This window comes from Ornithorhynchus anatinus, chromosome 1, assembly GCF_004115215.2.
Source record: "Ornithorhynchus anatinus isolate Pmale09 chromosome 1, mOrnAna1.pri.v4, whole genome shotgun sequence".
Classification (NCBI taxonomy): Eukaryota; Metazoa; Chordata; class Mammalia; order Monotremata; family Ornithorhynchidae; genus Ornithorhynchus; species Ornithorhynchus anatinus.
This window is the reverse complement of record NC_041728.1, coordinates 29676506-29699396: the sequence shown is the minus strand read 5'-3', so window position 1 is coordinate 29699396 and position 22891 is coordinate 29676506.

The following is a 22891-nucleotide window of genomic DNA, read 5'->3' as shown; positions in this document are numbered from 1 at the left end:
AATGAAACATCTTGTAATAATCCTCAACGGTGCCTCTGGAATATGCAGGGATTGAGTATGTCAAAGCTAAGTGTTGGGGGAACTACAGGACAACTGGACTGAATGCCGTCCCCGTCCTACATGGGGCTCACAGTCTAAGTAGGAGGGGGTAGAATTTAATCCCCGTTTGAGAGATGAGGAAACCGAAATACGAAGTGAAGTGACTTACCCAGGGTCACTCAGTAGGCAAGTGGTGGAGCCAGGTTTAGAATCCCCGTCATCTGACTCCAAGTCCTTTCCACTGTTCTCTACCCCCAATTTATGTGATCCAGACGTTAAGGATCGGTCAGCACTTGTCCAATCTGCTATTTGAACGTGTCTATCACCTCTGTGGTATTTCACTCTTCCAAGTGCTTAGTACAGTGCTCTGCACACGGTTAGTACTCAATAAATATCATTGACGATGATGATGAATATATAAGTGCGTTCCACAGTGTGACCTGGATAATGTGACTCTATCGGGAATGGTTGTATTGAGGGGTAGGTTGCTCCGTAGACTTGCATGACATAAATTGAGATCTGTTTGAAAACCTCTAGAATAATGATATTCATTTCCTTCGTGTGCTTTAGATTTTTACATTAAGTATTTCTAAATTATTGTTTAGTCTTTCATAAAATAATTCAAAGTGTGTTGCAACATTAATTCAAGTAGGAGTTTGGTATGGTTCTGCGTTTTTGCAGGAGACTACAAAAGTCGAAGCTTGTTCTCCTGACTGCTGGTGGTTTTGCAATTTCTGTAAAGAATTCGTACAATTTATCCATCAGTGGTATTTACTGAACGCTTACTCTGTGCAGAGCACTCTATTAAGTGCTTGAGAAAGTATAATACAACAGAGTTGAGAGCCACGTTCCCTGCCCGATCAACCTTATTGGTCGAGAGGCTAAGAGTTTACATTGAATAGTAGCCTTCTTGTTATCCTCACTAAACTCCTTGTAGCAGGTCCGTGTCACACAAACACCTCTTTACACCTTTGAACTCCTCTCTCCTTCAGGGTCTTCTTCTATCATTTTTATCCATCCATCTGCTTTTTTCAAAGTGGATGCAAATTTTACTAACCCCCAAACTTTGCTGACGGTGGAGAGATCTTAACTTATTCATCTCTCTGATCATCTTGCAACGATGCGTTGTATCGTCACACAATAAGATTACATCTCTGGATTCTGTGTGTATCATGCAGGGGTGGGGGAGAGGGCCTCTAATTTAGGGTACAGCATGTGTCCGTAAGGGTGGTATTTCTGTGTTCTACCGAAGGGCGCCTGGTGTATTCACTGGGGTTCTCAGTTCAGAGAAAAATGATCTTATAAGTGATTAAGGAAGGAGCTGACTCAACTCAGGTTATTTGTGTTTTGAGAAATCTGTACCTTATTAAACTTTAAAACTCAATTTGATGTTACAGCAAACCTCTAAAAATAGTTGTTGAGCCTTCTTCTGTCAGTGCTATGTTATGCACCAACCTTACTTAAAATATATATATATATATATATATAGTTTTGCTTTTTCATCAGAATGACAATTGCATCTCCAACTGAATTGTTTAGGTGAATTCCTGTGCTACATGGGGCACATCCTCTTTGCCTCCTTACTGACCTCCCTGCCTCTTGTATCTCTTCACTCCAGTCCATATTTCACTCTGTTGCCTGGATCATTTTTCTACAAAACCATTCAGTCCGTATTTCCCCACTCCTCAAGAACCTCCAGTGGTTGTCCATCCACCTCCGTATCAAGCCGAAACTCCTTACCTTCGGCTTTACAGCGTTCAGTCACCACTCTCCCTCCTACCTCACTTTCCTGATTTCATACTACAACCTGCACACTTCACTCCTCTAATGCCAACCTACTCACTGTACCTTGAGCTCTTCTATCTTTCCAACGACCCCTCGCTCACGTCCTGCTTCTGTCCTGGAAAACCCTCCTTCTTCACATCCGACAGACGATCGCTCTCCCACACTTCAAAGTGTCAATAAAAGAACGTCTCCTCCAAGAAGCCTTCCCCAACTAAACCCTCATTTCCTCTTCGCTCACTCCCTTTTGCATTTCCCTTGCAATAGGATTTGCACCCTTTATTCACCCCTTCCTCAACCCCACAACACTTACGTATATATTCATGATTTATTTATTTTTATTACTGTCTGTATCCCCCTCTGTACTATAAGCTTCTTGTGGGCAGGGAACGTGTTTACCGACACTTTTATGTCCTACTCTCCCCAGCACTCGATATAATGCTCTCCACACACACAGTGAGCACTCAATAAATGCCATTGATCGATTCTGGAGGCTGAAAAACAGTGCTTTGATTCTAACCTCAGGGAGCCAGAAAACTGGTTTATTCATTTCCCCTACCCTGAGGTTATAATAATCCAGCCAACTGTGTTTATGACTATCGAGTGACAGTAGTTGGTTGCTGGAATTTTTGCAGATTATCATTTTGGGAATGTTGGCAGACCACACTTGGTCTGAATATTTCAGTTCCAGGGACAGTATAGGGGAATCAGAATGGAAGCTATGAAAGAAAATGTCAAGCAACAGGTGAGCCCTTAATCTAAGCAGCAGAATGAAATTTCACGTTTCCCTGTCCCTTGGCCTCACCTTGACATTGTAGGTTCCAGGGAGAGTGACCTCATAGATTTCTCATCAAATAGAGCGGCAGCTTCATTCCAACCGGTCCAATTGCAAAATGGCCAGAGAGTGAAATAGTCATCTTTCCCCTGCACCGAAAAGGACTTCCAAGACCCTCACCTTGACTTTTAGATGGTGAAAGAGGCCGCAAATCTCTGGAGCCTGTGAATAAAGTGCCTTATTTGAATTTTAATTCACTTGAAAGAATCTTAGAACGGAACAAACCTCTGTTTCCATAGTGACGGGGCTGGACAACAAGGAAACACATATGGGGCGTGCACTGAAGTTGGATGGGAACATTTTTAATGAGTGTGACACATATTTCTCTGAAATATTCTTTCCAGCTGTGTTTACTTATTCCTAAATATTTTCCTCCATATCTATTTTCTCAACGGGGTAAAAACCTTGCACACTCTCCCTTCAATTCACCTCCCCACCTACCCCCTCCCCAACTGGCTGAGAGGTGGTACAACCAGGTTGCTTTAGTGCAGTTGCCCATCCTTCCGATGGTAGATCATAGCCCGGGCCAGCTTGTATCCACCCCAGCGCTCAGTACAGTGCCTGGCACATAATAAGCGCTTAACCAATCATTATTATTATTACTAAGTGCCGTCGAGTCATTTCTGATTCATAGCGACTCCGTGGATATACTTTCTCCAGAACGTCCTGTCCTCCGCCATAATCCGCAACCTTTCTAACAATCCTTCCGGTATCGTCGTTATGATCTCTATCCATTTAGCTGCCGGTCTGGCTCTTCCATGTTTTCGCTGGACTTTTCCTAACATTAGCGTCTTCTCCAGAGAATCAGCCCTCCGGAAAATGTGTCCAAAATATGCTAATCTATATCAGGTCATTTGGCCTTTCAAAGACCACATGGCTCTAAAATCCATTTGTTTGTCTTTCGGGCAGTTCGTGGTATTCGCAAAAGCCTTCTCCAATACCACATTTCAAAAGAATCGAGGTTCCTTCTGTCCTGTTTTTTTCACTGTCCAGCTTTCGTATCCATACGCTGTCACCGAAAACACCATAGCATTGACAGTTTGTATTTTTGTGGCAATCGTTACATCACCACAATTCATAACTTTTTCCAGGCTCTTCATAGCTAATCTTCCTAACGTTAATCTTTGGCCTATTGTTTGGCTGCTACTTCCTTTATTACTGATTATCCATCCCAGGAGAGAAAAATTGTCAACTATTTCAATCTTCTCTCCATCCAGTATAAATGTGTTAAAACTTCCAGTTGTCATGATCTCTGTTTTCTTGACATTCAAATATAGGCCCAGCTTTTTGCCCTGTTCCTTAACTTTTAATAATAAACCCTTGAAGTCTTCTTCGCTTTCTGCTAGTAGGATTGTGTCATCAGCAAAATGAAGGTTGTTTATATTCCTCCAATTTTTACTCCCCATTCCTCTTCATCCAATCCGGTTTCTCTCATTAGGTATTTGGTGTAAAGGATGAATAGATCAAGCGATAAGATACATCCTTGTCTTCCTTCCTTACTAATGGGAAACCAATCTGTTTCTCCATATTCTGGAGCCGATTCTCCAGTATTCTCCATTATTACCAAATACCACAATTATTAGTAGTAGTATTATATGCCCATAATTATTACCAAATACCACAATTATTATTAGTGGTATTATATGCCCATATCCGTAATGTATTTCTTTATATTAACATTCATCTCCCTCTCTGGACTGTAAGCTCGTGCATAGGGAAAATGGCTTCCAACTCTCCCAAGTGCTTAGTACAGTGTTCCCCACATAGCAAGCCCTCAGTAATTAGCGCTGACGATGATTATGCTCTGACACATTAAACGCTCCATCAATCCATCCATCAGTCAAAGGTATTTTTTGAGTGCTTTTAGTGTGCAGAGCAGAGTTAAGAGACCTGTTCCCTGCCCACAGTGAGCTTACAGTCTAGAGGGGGAGATAGGCAGTCATATAAAGAAATAAATTACAGGTGTCGGCATAAATGTCATGGCGCTGAGGGTGGGACGAATAAAGGATGTCACAGAAGGGAGTTGGAGAAGAAGAAATGAGGGCCTAGTCGGGGAACGCTCTCATGGAGGAGATCTGCTTTTAATAAGGTTTCGAAGATGAAGAGAGTGATTGTCGATTATGAAGAGGCAGGGTGTTCCAGGCCCAAGACAGGACGTGGGCGAGAGGTTGGCGGTGAGGTAGATGACATGGAGGTACCGTTAGTAGGTTGGCATTAAAGGAACAAAGTGCACGGGCCGAGTTGTAGGAGGAAATCAGGGAGGTGAGAGAGGAGAGGCAAGGTTATTGAGTGGTTTAAAAGCCAATGGTGAGGAGTTTCCGTCTGCTGTGGAAGTGGATGGGCAGCCACTGGAGATCCTTGAGGAATGGGGAAGCGTGGACTGAACGTTTTTGTAGAATAATGACCTGGGCAACAGACTGAAGTATGGATTGGAATGGGAGAAGCGGGAGGTAGGGAGATCAGCAAGGAGGCTGAGACAGTAATCGAGGCAGGATAGGATAAATTCTTGGATTAACTCGGCCGCAGTTAGGATGGAGAGGAAAGGGCGGATCTTAGCAGTGGTGTGAAGGTAGAACTGACAGGATTTGCTGACGGTTTGAATGTGTGGGTTGAATGAGAGAGATAAATTGAGGATAATGCCAAAGTTATGGACTTGTGAGAGAGGGAGGATGGTGATACTGTTTACGGTGATGGAAATGTCAAGGGGAGGACTGGGTTTGGGTGGTAAGATGAGGAGTTCTGTTTTGAACAGGTTAAGTTTGGTGTGTCAGGGGGACCTCCACTTAGAGATATCCTGAAGACAGATGGAAATATGAGACTTCAGAGAAGGAGAGGAGTCAGGGCTGGAGAATTATCAGCATAGAGATAGTAGTTGAAGCCGTGGGAGTAAATTAGTTCTCCAAGGGAGTGGGTGGAGATGGAGAATAGAAGGGGACCCTGATCTGAGCCTTGAGGATCCCCCACAGTTAGGGAGTGGGAGGCAGAGGAAGAGCCCGCGAAAGAGACTGAGAATGAGGGGTCAGAGAGATAAGAGGAGAACCAGGAGAGGACAGTGTCAGTGAAGCCGAGGTTGGATAAAGTTTCCAGGAGAAGGGGGTGGTCCACATTGCGGAAGGCAGCCGAGAGGTCGAGGAGGATTGGGATGGAGTAGATGCCTTAGGATTTGGCAAGAAGGAGATTATTGGTGACCTTTGAGAGGGTGGTTTCTCTGGCATGAAGGGGATGGAAGCCAGATTAGAGGGGGTCAAGGAGTGAATTGGAGAAGAGGAACTGGAGACATAGAGCGTAGACAACTTGCTCAAGGAATATAAGTGGCCTAGTGGATAAAACACGGGCCTGGGAGTAAGAGGACCTGAGTTCTAATATCGGCTTCAGCACTTGTCTGCTGTGGGACCTTGGGTAAGTCACTTGACTTCTCCGTGCCACCATTACCTCACCTGTAAAACGGAGATTAAGGCTGTGAGACACAAGTAGGACGTGGACCGTGTCCAATCGGATGCTCTTGTACCTACCCCAGCTTTTAGTACAGTGCCTGGCACAGAGTAAGCACACAATAAATGCTATTAATTGTTTTTTCAATACCATTGAATGACTGATCGATTGGATGATTGAACCAAGCCAGTAGCCATTTTTATGGAGCAGAAAAGCATATGCTACAAAGACTGTGGAAGGAAAACTGACAGGATTTGGTGAGGGGCTGACAGTAGGGGCTGAAATATAGGTGAGGTTGGGATAATCAATCAATCAGTGGTATATATTGAGTACTTACTATGTGCAGAGCACTGTACTAAACGCTTGGGACTGTGTGCAACAGAATGGGCAGACACATTCCCTGCCCATAATGAGCTTACAGTCTAGAGGGTGAGACTGACATTAATATGAATAGGTCATTTATAATATATAATTTAAAGATATGCCCACAAGTGCTGGAGCGGTTCCAAGATAATGCCAAAGTGGCAGACCTGATCGATGGGGAGGATGATGGCTTTGTCAACCCTCATGGGAAAGTCAGGTGGAGGTGAGGATTTAGGAAGAAAGTTGCCCTTTTTATCTCTTTCCCCTGCTCAATTGTCAACTCCTCGAGGGCCAGGACCCTGCCTACTGACTCCATTGCACTCTCCCAAATTTGCCGTGTCACCTTAGGCAAGTTGTTTCGCCTCTCTGTGCCTGAGTTTCATTTTCCGTGGAATCGGGATGATTTCGCCCTACCTCACGGAATTGCTAAAAGGATAAAATGAGATGAGCGATACAAAAGTGATCTAGAAAAATATGTGCTCTGAAAAAGGAATGATCGTACTTTAATAGGATGCTTAAGTAAAGATGAACTTTGCTTTGGAGAATAACACGAGCAAGTTCTAGTAGTTTCATTAGCAAAGAAACTGTAGGAATTTTAGTGTTTTTCTTCTACACAGTTTTTGAACAGAAAATGCACCTGATAAAAGTTAGTCTTTATTGAGGATGAAGTACGTGGCCATTTTTCAGAAAGCACAGAAACCACGTCAGGGTCATTGGTCAATGTCATTGAAACCTGTTATTTTGTCACCTGTTTGCTTTTAGTGCCTTATTTCCGGAAAATGTACTCATTTACTGTATCCTAAGGTAAAGGTAGGGTAGCGTAATTAAATTTATCTTTCTTTCATTAAACTGTATATGAAAATGGTCAAGTCCTTTTTTTTTAATGTATGTCTTCCCGGTTAGAATGTGAGCTCCTTGTGGGTAGAGACAATGATACTTCTTATTCTGTTAGTATTAGTATTAGAAGTAATACTAATAATAAGTTATAATGAAAATGATAATAATAATAATAATGTTGGTATTTGTTAAGCGCTTACTATGTGCAGAGCACTGTTCTAAGCGCTGGGGTAGACACAGGGGAATCAGGTTGTCCCACGTGGGGCTCACAGTCTTAATCCCCATTTTCCAGATGAGGTAACAGAGGCCCAGAGAAGTGAGGTGACTTGCCCACAGTCACACAGCTGACAAGTGGCAGAGCTGGGACTCGAACCCATGACCTCTGACTCCAAAGCCCATGCTCTTTCCACTGAGCCACGCTGCTTCTCTAATGATGGTACTTGTTAAGCACTTACATGTGCAAGCACTGGACTCAGTGTTGGGGTAGATACAAGATAATCAGGTTGGACACAGTCCTTCTTCCATGTGGGGCTCACGGTCTAAGTAGGAGACATTAGGATTTAACCCCCATTTTACAGAGGAGGAAACTGAGGCAGAGAGAAATGAGGAGACCTGCCCAAGGTCACACAGCAGACAAGTGGCAGAGCTGGGAGCAGAACCCAGGTCCCGTGACTCCCGGACCCATGCTCTTTCCACTAGGCCATGCTGCTTCCCGCTACAGTTCACACCCCGTCAGTGCTCAATAAATGCTACTATATTTTTGCCAAACACAGCGTTCTGCTCACAGTAGACACTGAATAAACAGAAGCAGCGAGGCCGAGGGGATGGAGCACGGACCTGAGAGTCAGGAGAACATGGATTCTAATCCCGGCTCTGCCACGTGTCTGCTGTGTGACCTTGGGCAAGTCCCTTAACTTCTCTGGGCCTATTAGCTCATCTGTAAAATGGGGATTAAGAGTGTGAGCCCCATGTGGGACAGGGACCGTGTCCATCCTGATTAGCTTGTATCTATCCCAGCACTTTGAACAGCGCTGGGCACATAGTAAGCGCTTAACAAGTATCATAATTATTATTATCAATTGCTATTAATAATAACAAACAGTATTGATTAGCCTCTTGGCAATCTACATTTTAATTACTCCCTTTTTTCTTTATTCGATCCACTTCAAAAATAGCGTGACTAGAAATGCTGCTATACTACCTGCCGTATCGAGCGCTCGACGTCTGTACTCTAAAGGCTAGGACGCGATACAGGGAGTCAGGAGAATACAGCGCTAAATGTTTAGTACAATGCTGAGGACACGGGAGGAGCTCAGATTGTACCACTGAGTGATTCTGGATCCGGTGTTTCCACTGACTCCGCTGTGCGACCTCGGGCAATCCATGACACTGTTTTGTAACTGTTTGCCCAATCTGTAAGGTGGGTGTTGCTGGTTTCCAACTGTCCTCTTCCAAGGGGGGGAAGGAGGGGGAGGGTGTGCGTGTGTGTTTGTGTGTGCGATTTGCGTGTGTGTTTTGGGGGTGGAGGAAGCAGGAAGGACCGGGGATTAACAAGGTGATGTCTGTAAAGTACTTGGAGATCCTAAGGAAAACAACTGCCTTTCAAGGGCAAAAAGCAAGACTATTATTCACCTTAAGATTTGTTTTGTCAAGTGACACGGAGGGAGCCCCCAAAAGGGGGGCAGACAGAGTTGATGGATAGAAGTAAAACACCAAAATTACTGTGGTCAGCCTGTTCTGCCTTCATCGCGGGGTCAAAGGACAACTGGCAAACCGTGCTAGTGCTTTCAACCATGGAAATCCCCTGACTTTCCAGCTGCTGCAGTCTCTGGCTCCCCAAGGTTTTACTCACAGCCTGGCTGGTTTCCAGTCCTCAACTCTCTCCAAGTGGATTAATCATTTTCTTGCCCTGACTCATTCGGGCCTCGAAGAAATGGCTTTGGGTATCGGTCCGGCTGCAGAGAGATCACGAAGGTCAGATGAATGGGCTTGATGTTGGCCTAGAGAAGAGGGAAGGTGGTGTTGCCAAAAGTATTTAAATGCTGCACCTTGATGCTAGTGGGGGTGGGGAGGAGCTGGAGGAGGGGGAGGAGAGGGAGGAGGAAGAGGGGGTCTGCCAAGGAATCCTGGATTCCCTCATATTTTCACAACAGGTTATTAATCGGAAAACCTTTCATGTGCGCGAGGAATCCGTCCAAACCTATATAATGTGTGTTTACGATTTACATTTATAATTTGGGAATTAATACGTCTGGGTCTAAGATTCTCCCTTCGGAAGATCTGAACTCCCGCCCTCTCTCTCGGGATGAATGCAGAAACACCTTGAATGGTTTTCAAACACAACCTGACGCCCAGAGGTTAAAGGGTCAGCAGATATCAGGGGAGGACGTACCATGGATTCAAGGGTGTTTGTCGGCGGACGCGAACCTCCTTAGTTAGCAGACGGGCTCGTTGTTCAAAATGGGCAGACGTGGTAACGGAGGCTGAAGTACGTGCCCCGTGAGACGCTCACCTTGGATTTAGCAATCCGTGTAGTCGCCCCGATGTCTGACTCAGATTCAGCCCAGCGTAAACTACGATGTTCCGACTCCCCAAGGGATCGTCGCTATCCCAGGCCGTTTTCACAAGATCCGCTCGTCTGAGCCAAGTTCAGAGGTGTGGATCGCACTGCGTTGCCTGGATTTCCTCCCCAGACTTTCTTTTTCGTAGGAACATCTATCTTCCTGACCTCAGCTCCGGAACGGGGCCACCCCGAAAGTGGACGCGTTTTCCGGGAAGTACGCCTCTTCCTGCATTTCTTTTGTTTGCGGGAGGAAGCCGGGGTTTCGAGGGGTGTCATCCAAGAGCAGGATGCCTTTCGATTACTCCTTAGCTGTCTCAGAGCCGTAGCTTCTGACCGTGCTGGTAGGATGGGGTTGGGCTACTGTTATTGTCAGAAGGCTCTTAAAAGCCCCCGGTTCTTTAATGACATTATATAATCGGGATCTGGGTTTTGGGCCTGGCTCTAAGAGGAACTCCTTAGTAGCCTATTGACTGTTTGGTGGGTTTGCTTTGGAATTAGGTCAGAGAAGAGGAAGATTAAGTAGCAGCTTGGCCAAGAACTCCTTAGAGAAACTGCCATGGAGTTCAGACCGAGGCCGGAAGTCTGTAGATGCAGATTCCTGAACAAGAAGTTGAGCTTATCCCATCTCTACCTCAACTGGAACCTAGGACTTCTGCAAGCCCACCCTTAGATTTCCCACACGGCCCTTTTTCTGTGACTTCCGCCCACCCTTCATTAAACACACGAGCTCCCTTCTCCTCACATTCTTTCCCACTCAGGTGGCTCGATCAGCCGCAGTTTCATCCAGTCATATTTACTGAGCGCTTACTGCGTGCCAAGCGCCGTACTAAGCACCTGAGAGAGCACACTGTGACAAAAAACCGACACCACGAGCTCACAGATCCCTCCATCGCTGAAAATTTCTTCCGAAGGGGCGTGTTGGAAAAATGATTCCCGTTGGGGGAATTAGACCGTGGATGGAAGGCTCACTCAAACCGGAGTGCCTAGATTCCAGGGAATATTCCCCTCGGATTCTAGGAGAACGTGTTCTGGAACGGTCCTCGACAGACACATGGACGAAACACAGACCTGCTTCCTCCCTCTAATCAATGAAAAAAAAAAAAGAAAAATACGCCGTCAACTCTTCAGCAACAGCTTAAAGAAACAAGAGCAGCAAGACGGGAACAGATGGAGCGGTGAGCTCAAGTTAAGAAACTCAAATTTCAGCCTCAGGCACACAACTGACTTACTGACTTACTGAAACAATTCCTCTCCCTCTTTTGCAATGATAAAATGAGAATCAGAAGGATCCTAGAAAATTTGTGGAGGGAGAGTAATAAGTAACTTCCTCAAGTTCACGGAGTGTCTACCTACTCTTTTGTATTGCACTCTCAACCACTTAGTACGGTGCTCTGCACTCAGGAAGCGCTCAATCAGTACCCATGATTGACTGATGCGGGCAAATATGTTGACATATATATTTATAAATGATATTTGTTGAGCGCTTTCTAGGTGCCGGACACTGCTCTAAGCCCTGGAATAGATATAAGATAATCGGATTGGACGCAGTTCCTGTCCCACATAGGGCACATAGCCTCAATCCCCATTTTACAGATGAGGTGACAGGCCCAGAGAAGTGAGGTGACTTCCCCAAGGTCACCCAGCAGACAAGTGGCAGAGCGGGGATTAGAAGCCAGGTCCTACTGACTCCCAGGCCCGTGCTCCGGGTACTGGGCTGGCTGTTTCTCTATGTAATAAGCATAACTGTGAGCCCCACGGGGGACACCCTGATTACCCTGTATCTCCCCCAGCGCTTAGAACAGTGCTCTGCACATAGTAAGCGCTTAACAAATACCAACATTATTATGCAGTCATCTACCGTGTCACCGATTCCAGCGAGCAAAACTCAACCGTTGCGTGAGTACGGAGAAAGAGAAGGAGGTGGGGATGAACAAGAAATGGGACTCAGAGAGTGGGAAGAAATCAAAGTGAAACATGTGTTGGCAGAAAGAAAAGCCGAGACTTGGGGCGGAAACAGGCCAGACTGAGGCTGGGAGGAGAGGGAGGCCGCAGAAGCCCAGAGCGAGGAGCAGTGTGGAGCTGGGAGGTCCAGGTGCTGTGCGTTGGCGTTCTGGGTTCTATGAGGCATCTAGTGTGTAGTCCAAAGGGCTAGCGTAGACTCACGCTCTTGGCTCCTGTTCAGTTGGTTGGGCCTCCGCGTGGGCCCCGGGACCTTGGCTAGCTTGCAAACCAAGCCGGACGTCACATCCGGAAGCAGTGTGGTGTAGTGGAGAGAGCACGGGCCTGGGAGTCAGAAGGTCATTGATTCTAATCCCTATTCTTCCACTTGTCCGCTGTGTGACCTTGGGCTAGTCACTTCACTTCTCTGGTTTCAATTACCTGATCTGAAAAATGGGGATTGAGACTGTGAGCCCCACGTGGGACAGGGACCGGGTCCAACCCAGTCTGCTTGTAGCCACCCCAGTGCTTAGTACAGTGCCTGGCACATAGTAAGTGCTTACCAATAGTAATAATGATAATTTGGGTATTTGTTAAGTGCTTACTATGTACCTAGTGCTCTTCTAAGTGCCGGGGTAGATGCAAGGTAATCAAGGGTGTCCCACGTGGGGCTCACAGTCTTAACTCCCCATTTTACAGATGAGGGAACTGAGGCACAGAAAAGTTAAGTGGCTTGCCCAAGGTCACACAGCAGACAAGTGGCGGACCCCGGATCAGAACCCACGTCCAAAGGAGATGACTGGTAGGAGGGAGATGGGGCCATAACTGGAGGGAGTCCCGTGATTAAGGGAGGTTTTTTTTTTTTAGGATAGGGGAGATGTGAGCATATTCGAAAGCAGTGGGGAAGAAGCCTTCGGAGAGCAGACAGTTGAAGATGGCAGTCAGGAAAGGAAGAAGGGAAAGGGCAAGTGTTTTCATAAGGTGTAAGGGAATGGGGTTGGAGGCTCAGATTTTGGGTGTGGATTTTGAGAGGAGACTGGAGATCCGCTCTTGAAATACTGCTGGGAAAGATGGGAACGTTGAAGAAGGGGCGGGAGGACGGGGGGGTCTGGAGAGGAGCAGGAGGCGATTTTAGGGAGATCTCGCCTGATGGTTTCACTGTTCTCAATAAAGTGAGTGGCCAGGTCATTAGGGGCAAGCGATGGGGCAAGAGAAGCTGCTAGGGCTTAATTCTTCCTGCCAAGGAGTGGGAGCAAAGTGCTTTTCAGTCAGCTAACCCAGAATCCCCCAGGCAGCTGTGTCTTCACCTTCATCCGTGTTTTTTTGGTTGCATCTGCTGGGTAGGCTCCTTCTTTTCCTGAGCAGAATGGTTTTCTGGGTTTGGACCCCAGTTTTCACATATTTCAGATCACTAATAACCATGACAACTCATAATTCACCCAGGAATCACAAGCTGTCTCCTCTCTGGTCTCTTTTCCCACTATACCCCAGCTTGTAATCTTCACTCCACCCAAGCCAACCTCCCCTTTGCTCTTGACTCTCCAGATTTGGGCTCAGAGTTGCTTGTTGTGGACAGGGAATGTGACTACCAATTCCTTTATACTGTTATGTCATACTCTCCAAAGCTCTGCACGAATAAGTGCTCAATAAACACGATTGATTGATTGATTGCTAGTTCGCACCCTTCCCCTTTCTCGGAGCTAAAACAGTCTCCTCCGGGAGGAATGTCCAAAAAAAAAATAATGATAATGTGGTATTTGTTAAGTGCTTGCTATTTGCCAGGCACTGTACTAAGCACTGGGGTAGATACAAGTCAATCAGTTGGACAGAGTCCTTATCACCATCTTTCTGGACATGCCATTCCATTAACCGCTCTCCATTTTGGTTTGTTTATACAATGTGTTCATTCATTCTTTTGCCCGAGTTTGATTTTATCAGTTGCTTCTTTGGCTTATGCTTGACCCCTCTGGTTTATAGTTTACTGTGGTTCCCGGATTATATTCCTATGCAGTGTGTTTCTAGGAGTTTCTGGCAGATGGTTAGCTACGTAAGAATGAGGATAATAATAATAAAATAATAATAATGATAAAAACAATAATGACATTTTTAAACACTTACTATGTGCCAAGCACCGGCTAGATTCAAATCGATGAGATGGGACATGGTAACAATAATAATAATAATAGTAATTCTATTTGTTAAGCTCTTACTATGTGCCAGCCATTCTATGTACTGGGGTAGAGACATTAGCTAGATTCAAATTAATTAGATGGGACACGGTAACAATAATAATAATAATAATAATTCTGTTATTTGTTAAACTCTTACTATGTGCCAGCCGTTCTACTAAGTAGTGGAGTAGAGACAAGATAACTGGGTTGGACACAGACCATGTCACAAATGGGGCTCACAGTCTTAATCCCCATTTTACAGATGAGGTAACTGAGGCACGGGGAAGTTAAGTGACTTACCCAAGGCCCCCCAGCAGACGTGGCAGAGTCGGGATTAGAACCCAAGTCCTCCTGTCTCCCAGGCCTGAGCTCTATCCGTTAGGCCACGCTGCTCCTCAAGGGGCTCACAATGTAAGCTGGAGGAGGTGGGGTTTTAGGAGGAATTTGAAAGTGGGTGAGAGCTGGGACCCGGGAAGGAATTCCAACCCCGGGGGAACAGGGTGAGCACAGGAGAGCATCGGTTTACCGTTCTGTGGGATTCGTTCACATCTCACAACCTTTGCCTTTCTTCTCTTTTTTATTTTTTAATGGTATTTGTTAAGCGCTTACTAGGCGCCAGGCCCTGTACTAAGTGCTGGGGCAGATAATCCAACCTGATTATTCATTCATTCATTCAGTAGTATTTATTGAGCGCTTGCTATGTGCAGAGCACTGTACTAAGCCCTTGGAATGTACAAGTCGGCAACAGATAGACAGTCCCTGCCCAGTGATGGACTTATAGTCTCGGACACAGTCCCCGTCCCTTATGGGGCTCACAATCTTAATCTCTTTTTTTAACAGACGAGGAAACTGAGGCACAAAGAAGTGAAGTGACTTGCCCAGGAGTGTAAGCTTGCTGTGCACAGGGAATATTTCTCCCAACTCTGTTGTATTACGTTCTCCCAAGCGCTTCGTTCAGTGCTCGACTCAGTAAGTGCCCGGTAAGTAGCACCGATTGATGCATCAGAGCTCATTTCTGGTTTATTCCTCTTGAGGTTGGCTAGAAATCTCATCGGCTCGACAGTTAGATGTCCCTTCCTAGCTACTAAAGGAATCAGCTCTGTGACCAAGAGAACGTCATTTAAATTTCTCCGGGTTTCACTTTCTCCATATGCGAAATTAAAATCCTCCATCTCCTCCCACTTCGTTAACAGGGAAGTTGTGACAACAGATAATGTAATGAACGGGAAACATTTTGAGCTCCGCAGAAAAAAACCCTCTATATAAATGAGATTACTATTATTAAAGTAGATATTATGAGTCATAGGTATTTATCCTTCCTGTGCAGAAATGTCGTAATGACCCATGTGAACTTATCCCTATAAATGTTTATGACTTAAAAAGTTCCTGTGTGTCCAGCGCTCTATTCCACGCTGTGTGCAGGAAAAAAATCCTCTTTTCTTCACTGACGGATTTAGCTACAGGGTTTAGCTGCACTGCTTTCAGATCTGCCTCTTGGGCTCCTGAGATCTTCCTGAAGCCTCAGCTCTAGGACAGCAGTCCCTGTCCTGATTTTGACTGATTTTTAAAATTTTTTTGATGGGAATAATAATGATGATAGTAGTGGTGGTAATAATGATGATAATGTTGGTATCTGTTAAGCGCTTACTATGTGCAGAGCACTGTTCTAAGCGCTGGGGTAGACACAGGGGAATCAGATTGTCCCACGTGGGGCTCACGGTCTTAATCCCCATTTTACAGATGAGGTAACTGAGGCACAGAGAAGTGAAGTGACTTGCCCACAGTCACACAGCTGACAAGTGGCAGAGTGGTATTTAGTAAGCACTTACTATGAGGCAAGAGCTGTACTAAACTCGAGTAGATACAAGGTAATCAGGTCCCACTAGGGCTCACAGCCTAAGTAGGAGTATTGGATCCCCATTTTACAATCGAGGAAGCTGAGGCTCGCAGAAGTGAAGTGCTTACTCTGTGCCCAGCCCTGTGCTGTGGGTCTCGTCTTAGGCCGTCGAGTCGTTTCCGACCCGAGGCGACGCCACGGACGCGCCTCTCCCAGAACGCCCCGCTCTCCATCTGCAGTCGTTCTGGTAGTGGATCCAGAGAGTTTTCTTGGTAAAAATACAGAAGTGGTTTACCACCGACGCCTTCCGCGCGGTAAACTTGCGTCTCCGCCCTCGACTCTCTCCCGTGCTGCTGCTGCCCAGCACGGGGCAGTTTTGAGTTGTAGCCGATGGCCTTCCGCTCGCTAGCCAGAGGCCAAGCTAGGAATGGAACGGGCAGGCCTCTGCTTGACTCCCCCTCCTGTAGCCGAGACCGGTAGAGGACTGGAAACTCTCCAACTGCGACCCTCAGAGGGGAGCGCTATGGGTAGATAGAAGCTGATCAGATTGGACGCAGTCCGTGTCCCACATGGGGCTCACAGTCTTAGTCCCCGTTTTACAGATGAGGTAAATAAGGCACAGCGAAGTGAAGTCACCCGGCAGATTATGCTGTAAACCCGTCAAAGGGCAGGGACTGTATCTGGTACCGATTTGTACATTCCAAGCGCTTAATACAGTGCTCTGCACATAGTAAGCGCTCAATAAATACTACTGAAGTTGGGGAGCTGGATTAGAACCCCGATCCTTCTGGGGCCGTTTGGCCACCCTGCTTCTCAGCGTGTTTCTGTTTCTCTTGCTCCCCAGGTGTGCTGCTAAAACACAGTCTGTGCTTCACTGTGTCTTTAAGACATTTGTTCTGACTTCCTCGTTGCACATATTCCATTTCGGTTCATTGTTCACCCGCTCGATTGGCTCTCCTCCTATCACTCATTCATCCTTCTTACGTGCCCCACCCAGCGAAGCCCTAATCTATAAACAATGCCTCAGGGTTATTAAAATGTTTGTGAGTTGGTTACGCTCCAGAATTCCACTGTCGATGATTTAATATCCCCATGCGATGTTGAGCGTGGTCAAGGTTGACACTGATTAAACCAGATAGCGCCTTCTGTGGTAAACACAGGTCAGGGAGTCAGAATCATTCAATCATATTTACTGAGCGCTCACTGTGTGCAGAGCACTGTACTAGCTTTTGCGAGAGGACAGTACAATAACCAGACACATTCGCAGCTCACAACAACCTTACGGTCTGTCTTGAAACCCGCTTTATAACCTTCTGCAAGCAGGCCGTGCTCGGTACATACTCTCGGACGGGTGGCTGGTCGGATGGGTGGAGAACCGTGGCTTAACGGAAGGAGCACTGGCCTGGGAATCAGAGGACCTAGGTTCTAATCCCGGCTCGGTCACTCGCCTGCTGTGATATCTTGGGCAAGTCACTTCACTTCCCTACCTTTGTCATATAGAAAGTTAGTTACCACTACTCTAGTTTGGCTCCCCAAGAGTCCACTGGATCATTCAGCTCTGTAGACGTGCACTTTCAGTCCACGTCTCCCCACTCCTCAGGAACCTCCAGTGAAACTTTAAAGGCCTCATTCAGCTCGCCCCGTCCTACCTCACTTCAGTGAACTCCTACTCCAGCCCAGCCCACACACTCCACCCCTCTAGCACCCGCTTACTCACTGGGCCCCTGATCTCACCCACCTCACGTCCTCCCTGTGGTCCGGAACTCCCTCCCCCTCATATAAGCGAGACCACCACTCTCCTCACCCTCCACAAAGCCTTAGTAAGGTCACGTCTCCTCCAAGAGGCCTTCCCCGATTAAGTCCTCATTTCCCTGGCTCGCTGTCCCTCTGTGTCAATCTATGCACTTCAATCTGTGACCTTTGGGCATTTGATATTGCCCCACCTTTAGCCCCACAGCACTATCTACGTAGCATAAATAACAAAATTAGGTATTAACCTTGATGACTGTCTCCCCTTCTAGACTGTAAGCTCACTGTGGGCACGGGACATACCAATTCTGTTGCAGTGTACTCCCCCAAGTGCGCAGTACAGTGCCCTGTGCCCAGTAAGTGCTCAATAAATACCAATGATGATGATGGGCGTTCAGCTCAGTGGGAAGGGATGACCCGTTATCTTTAACTCTGTCAATCTTCCATACGAAGCTGACCTCCGAGGATGAAACAGAGATTTGGGGTTCCTGGACGGGGAGAGTGGTAGTTTGGGGAAATCTGGGTGAGGACTGAAAGCTCTATTTTGGGTATGATAATTTTGAGGTGCCAACGAACGGTCCTTATTAGTCCTCGATCTCGAGCAAGTCGCCTGACTTCTGTGTGCCTCCGTTCCCTCATCTGTAAAACGGATGAAGACCGTGAACCCCATGTAGGACAGGGACTGTGTCCAACCTGATTAGCTTGTATTTACCCCAGTGCTTAGTACAGTACCTGGCACATAATAAATACTTAACAAATATCTTTAAGGAAAGGTCCCGAAGGCACAAGGTGATTGGAGATTGACTAGCAGAAGAGAGTTTGGGTCTGGAGAAGTAGTTTGGGGGGGGTGGGGGTCACCTGAATAGAGGTGGATGAGTGGATGAGCACCCTGACAGAGTGGATATAGGGAACCCAGACCAGAGCTTTGCAGGACACCCCCAAATAGAGGAGTAGTGGGAGAGGTAGGAGGAGGAAAACCACCACCTGAAATCCTTCCTCCTCGAGTCAGCCTTTCCTTACTAATGTCCAACCCCCCCAAATTGTATCTGACCACCGGTCACAACTCTACCTCTTATTCTAATGTGTCTGCTGTTGTAAGATTTTTTTTTTTTATAATTCTCATTTATTCAGGTCTGTCATCCACAAATCAGTCAATGATATTTATCGAACACTCGTTTACCGTGTGCAGAGTATAGTACGGATGGAGGACATGGCTCAGTGGAAAGAGCACGGGCTTTGGAGTGAGAGGTCATGAGTTTGAATCCCGACTCTGCCACTTGTCAGCTGTGTGACTGTGGGCAAGTCACTTAACTTCACCGTGCCTCAGTTCCTCCTCTGTAAAATGGGGATGAAGACTGTGAGCCCCACGTGGGCCAACCTGATTCCCCTGTGTCTACCCCAGCACTTAGAACAGTGCTCTGCACATAGTAAGCGTTTAACAAATGCCAACGTTATTATAATCTCTGCCCGAAAGAAGTTTGCAATTTCATATTTGTTCTACTCCCTATCAGATCCCTGTACCATGTTGGCAAAACCAAGGTCTACTGTCTTCATGAGAAGGAGAAGCAGCGGGGCCCAGTGGGTAGTGCATGGGCCTGGGAGTCAGTGGACCTGAGTTCTAATCCTGGCTCTGTCACTTACATGATGTGTGACCTTGGGCAAGTCATTTAACTTCTCTGGGCCTCAGTTACCTCATCTGTAAAATGAGGATTAAGAGAGAGGGACTGTGTCCAACCTGATTTTCTTGAATCTATCCCAACACTTAGTAAGGTGCCCGACACATAGTAAGCAGTTAACAAATACCATAAAAATCATAAAGAGGTGTTGAAGGAGGCCAAGTTAAGGAAGCTAAGGGCAGAGTTGAGTCCAGCATGCTTGATTACAAGGAGGTTCACGGTGACTCCGGAGCATTCGGTGTCAGCGGAGAAAATGGGAAGAAAACCTGACTCAGATAAGTCAAGGAGGGAGATGGTGGAATGGAAGTGAAGGTAGCAGGATTGTACAACCCTTTCGAGACGTTTGGACAGGAATGTGGAGGAGATGGGTCACCCCTGAAGAGGGCTGTGGGATATAATAATAATCATTATTATGGCATTTGGTAAACGCTTACTATGTGTCGGGTACTGTTCTAAGCTACGGGGTGGATGCAAGCAGATTAGGTTGGAAACGGTCCCTGTCTCACATAGGGCTCACAGTCTTAATCACCATTTTACAGATGAGGGAACTGAGGCACAGAGAGGTGAAGTGACCTGCCCAAGGCCAGACAGCAGACAAGTGATGGAGATGGATCTAGAACTCAGGCCCATGCTCTATCCAGCAGTCCATGCTGCTTCTCTAGATAATCAGATTGGACCCAACCCCTGTCCCACATGGGGCTTACAGCCTAAGAGGGAGGGAGAACAGGTATTTGGGCTTCATTTTATTGTTAAGGAGACTGAGGCACAGAGAAGTTAAGTGGAGGCGTAAGGTGGCCAAGTCAGTGGCAGGTCAGTGGTAAGCAGGCCCGGCATCAACCCTCGGTTGATGGTCACTTGGAACGGAAATGTGTTTGGTGTGTAAAATTTGGGCATGCCCATCACAGTGTGCTGTCCCCTTGCCTGCCTATTGGTGGATGGCATTCAGTGCCCCAGTGGAAAAATGATAGGCAGGGACCAAATTAAACAATCATAAAGTTAAAGCCCACCAGGCCCCAGCCTTCTGCTCAGCCTGTTTTGAGCGAGTGAGACACCTCCGCCTCTTTTTCTCTAGTAGCCAATGTCTTCATCTCCGCATCACATCACAAAGAGGACTCTGTCACAGAAGAAACCCCTCTGCCAGGGATCTTGTCATGGAAGGTTCAGTTTGTATGCACCACAAAATCATCCAAAAATACAGAAACAACATTTCCTAGGAAATCCAGGCTTTTCCCCGTATTTGGTAGTGATACAGGAAATGCCCAAGAATTTGGATTTGATTCAGCATTGGCTCACAAACGAGAAATCCGTATGGCAGGATTTCCCATTTTCTGAGACTAGCCTCCAGCTTGTCTCCCCGAAACTGAAGCAAATTCTCAGACAACAGCACCTTCGCTCCTGGGGAATCTTTCTCATTCAATCAATATCTCCCCCGCCCTCTGTCCTCTCAGGCTTCTGTTTCCCCTCCCTCATTTTTTATTCCTCCCCCCTGGCTTTTTTCTCTTCCTCCCACTCTCCTCTTCCCCTTCGGAGGCTCTATATAATGCCTGCGGTCAGAAATGCCTCCCGTCCATAGTGTCTCTCGGACAGTTACAGATTTTAAAACCCACCGTACCGTCAGCGGAGGGAGCGGGAGATGGGCAGCGAAAATTGCCCGTCACGACAAACGCTAGATTGGCCTTCTGGATCGGTCGCGAGAAGGCCAATCTTTTGAAAGGACCAGAAACAAAAGATCGAAAAGATGTGGTAAATGTGTCTGATCCGCGGAAGAACCCCGTCCGTTTCAGGCTCGTCGTCCGGAGGAGCTTTCTGGAAGTGGCTTGGATTCCCCTAGATTCTGGGCTGCTGGGTTAGGTTCTCGATTTTCCAGAATCCTTCCTTTAGGGAGAGATGGGATGCACAGGTGTGCTTGGGCAGTCGTCCCACATACCGCGTGAAGAAAGTAATCCCTCAGAATTGTGCTAGCTGATGTCCTTCAGAGGAAAGCCAGCGGGAGTTTGCCAACCCAGAAGAGCTGAAGTGTTAAGTGAAACCTGGAGGAGAGCAGAGCCGTGCAAATATCCTGGCATCTGCTCTCGGGAACTAGTCACGCTTCAATCCAGAGGGCCGTTAGGCGACCCAGTCCAAACCTGGCCTATCTCTTGTCCACAGGACCCTTACAGGGGTCAGGAAAGCTCATCAGCCATTTGGAGATTTGGGTTCGTCGTCGGTGGTATGGATTGAAATGCTTACGCTGTACAGAGCACGGCACTAAACGCTTGGGAGAGTGTAAAGCACAGAGTTGGTAGACAGGTTCCCCTTTTTCTCTTCTTCGATTCCCTTCTGTTGGAGGAACAGCGTGGCTTAGTGGAAAGAGCCCGGGCTTAGAAGTCAAAGGTCCTGGGTTCTAATCCCAGCTCCTCCGCTGATCAGCTGTGTGACCTTGAGCAAGTCACTTCACTTCTCTGGGCCTCAGTTACCTCATGTGTAAAATGGGGATTAAGACTACCCCAGCGCTTAGAACAGTGCTTGGCACATAGTAAGAGCTTAACAAATGCCATCATAATTATTAATGTTATTATTCTGTGTTGCCCTGACTTTATTCATTCCCTTAGCCCCACAGCATTTATGTGCATATCTCTAATTTTTGTATTTATATGAATGTGGGCCTGCCCCTCTGAACCGTAAGCTTGTTGTGGGCAGATAATGTGTCTGTTATATTGTCATGTGGTACTCTCCCAAGCGCTTAGTACAGTGCTCTGTAAACAGTCAGTGCTCAATAAATGTGATTGATTGGCTGACTACCCACGAGCTTGGAGTCTCTGTGGACTCTGCCATGTTGGCATTTGTTAAGCACCCACTCTGTGCAGAGCACTGTTCTAAGCGCTGGGGTAGATACAGGGTAGTCAGGTTGTCCCACGTGAGGCTCACAGTCTTAATCCCCATTTTACGGATGAGGTAACTGAGGCCCAGAGAAGTGAAGTGACTTGCCCACAGTCACACAGCTGACAAGTGGCAGAGCCGGGATTCGAACCCATGACCTCTTTCCACCGAGCCACGTTGTCGCTCACCCGCTCCCGCCCCGGTGTTGATCCGCCTCCCGTCTTCTCCCGGTGGGCCTGTAAGCTCCCCTCTAGACCCTAAGCTCACTGTGGGCAGGGAATGTGTCTGCTTATTGTTCCATTTTACTCCCACGACGACTGCAGATGGAGTTGGGGCATTCAGGGAGAGATGCGTCCATTGTGTCGCTATGGGCCGACTCGATAGCATGAGACAAGACTCACCCAAAGCGCTCAGTGGATACGACTGAAAGAGTGAATGAATGAGCCCTCAGCGAGGTCAGCAAATCCATCGCCCGAGCTGCTCCGGTATGACTGTCCTGGGAACCCTGGCCCTTTGCTAAGCTCTGACAGTTGTTCCTCCACTACATTTCCCTCTTCCACCCTTCCCCCAAACAACTGCCCCCCTGGTTCAAATCCTCATCGTGTCACAGCCGGACCACTGAATCAGCCTCTTCCTTCACTGGCTTCTTCCTCCTACTAGCCTCTCCATTGATTCGTACTTCCCAAGCGCTCGGTACAGTGCTCTGCACACAGTAAGCTCTCAATAAATACAATTGAAAGAATGAATGATTCATTAGAGAAGCAGCAGAGGCCTAATGGAAAGAGCACGGGCCTGGGAGTTAGAGGACCT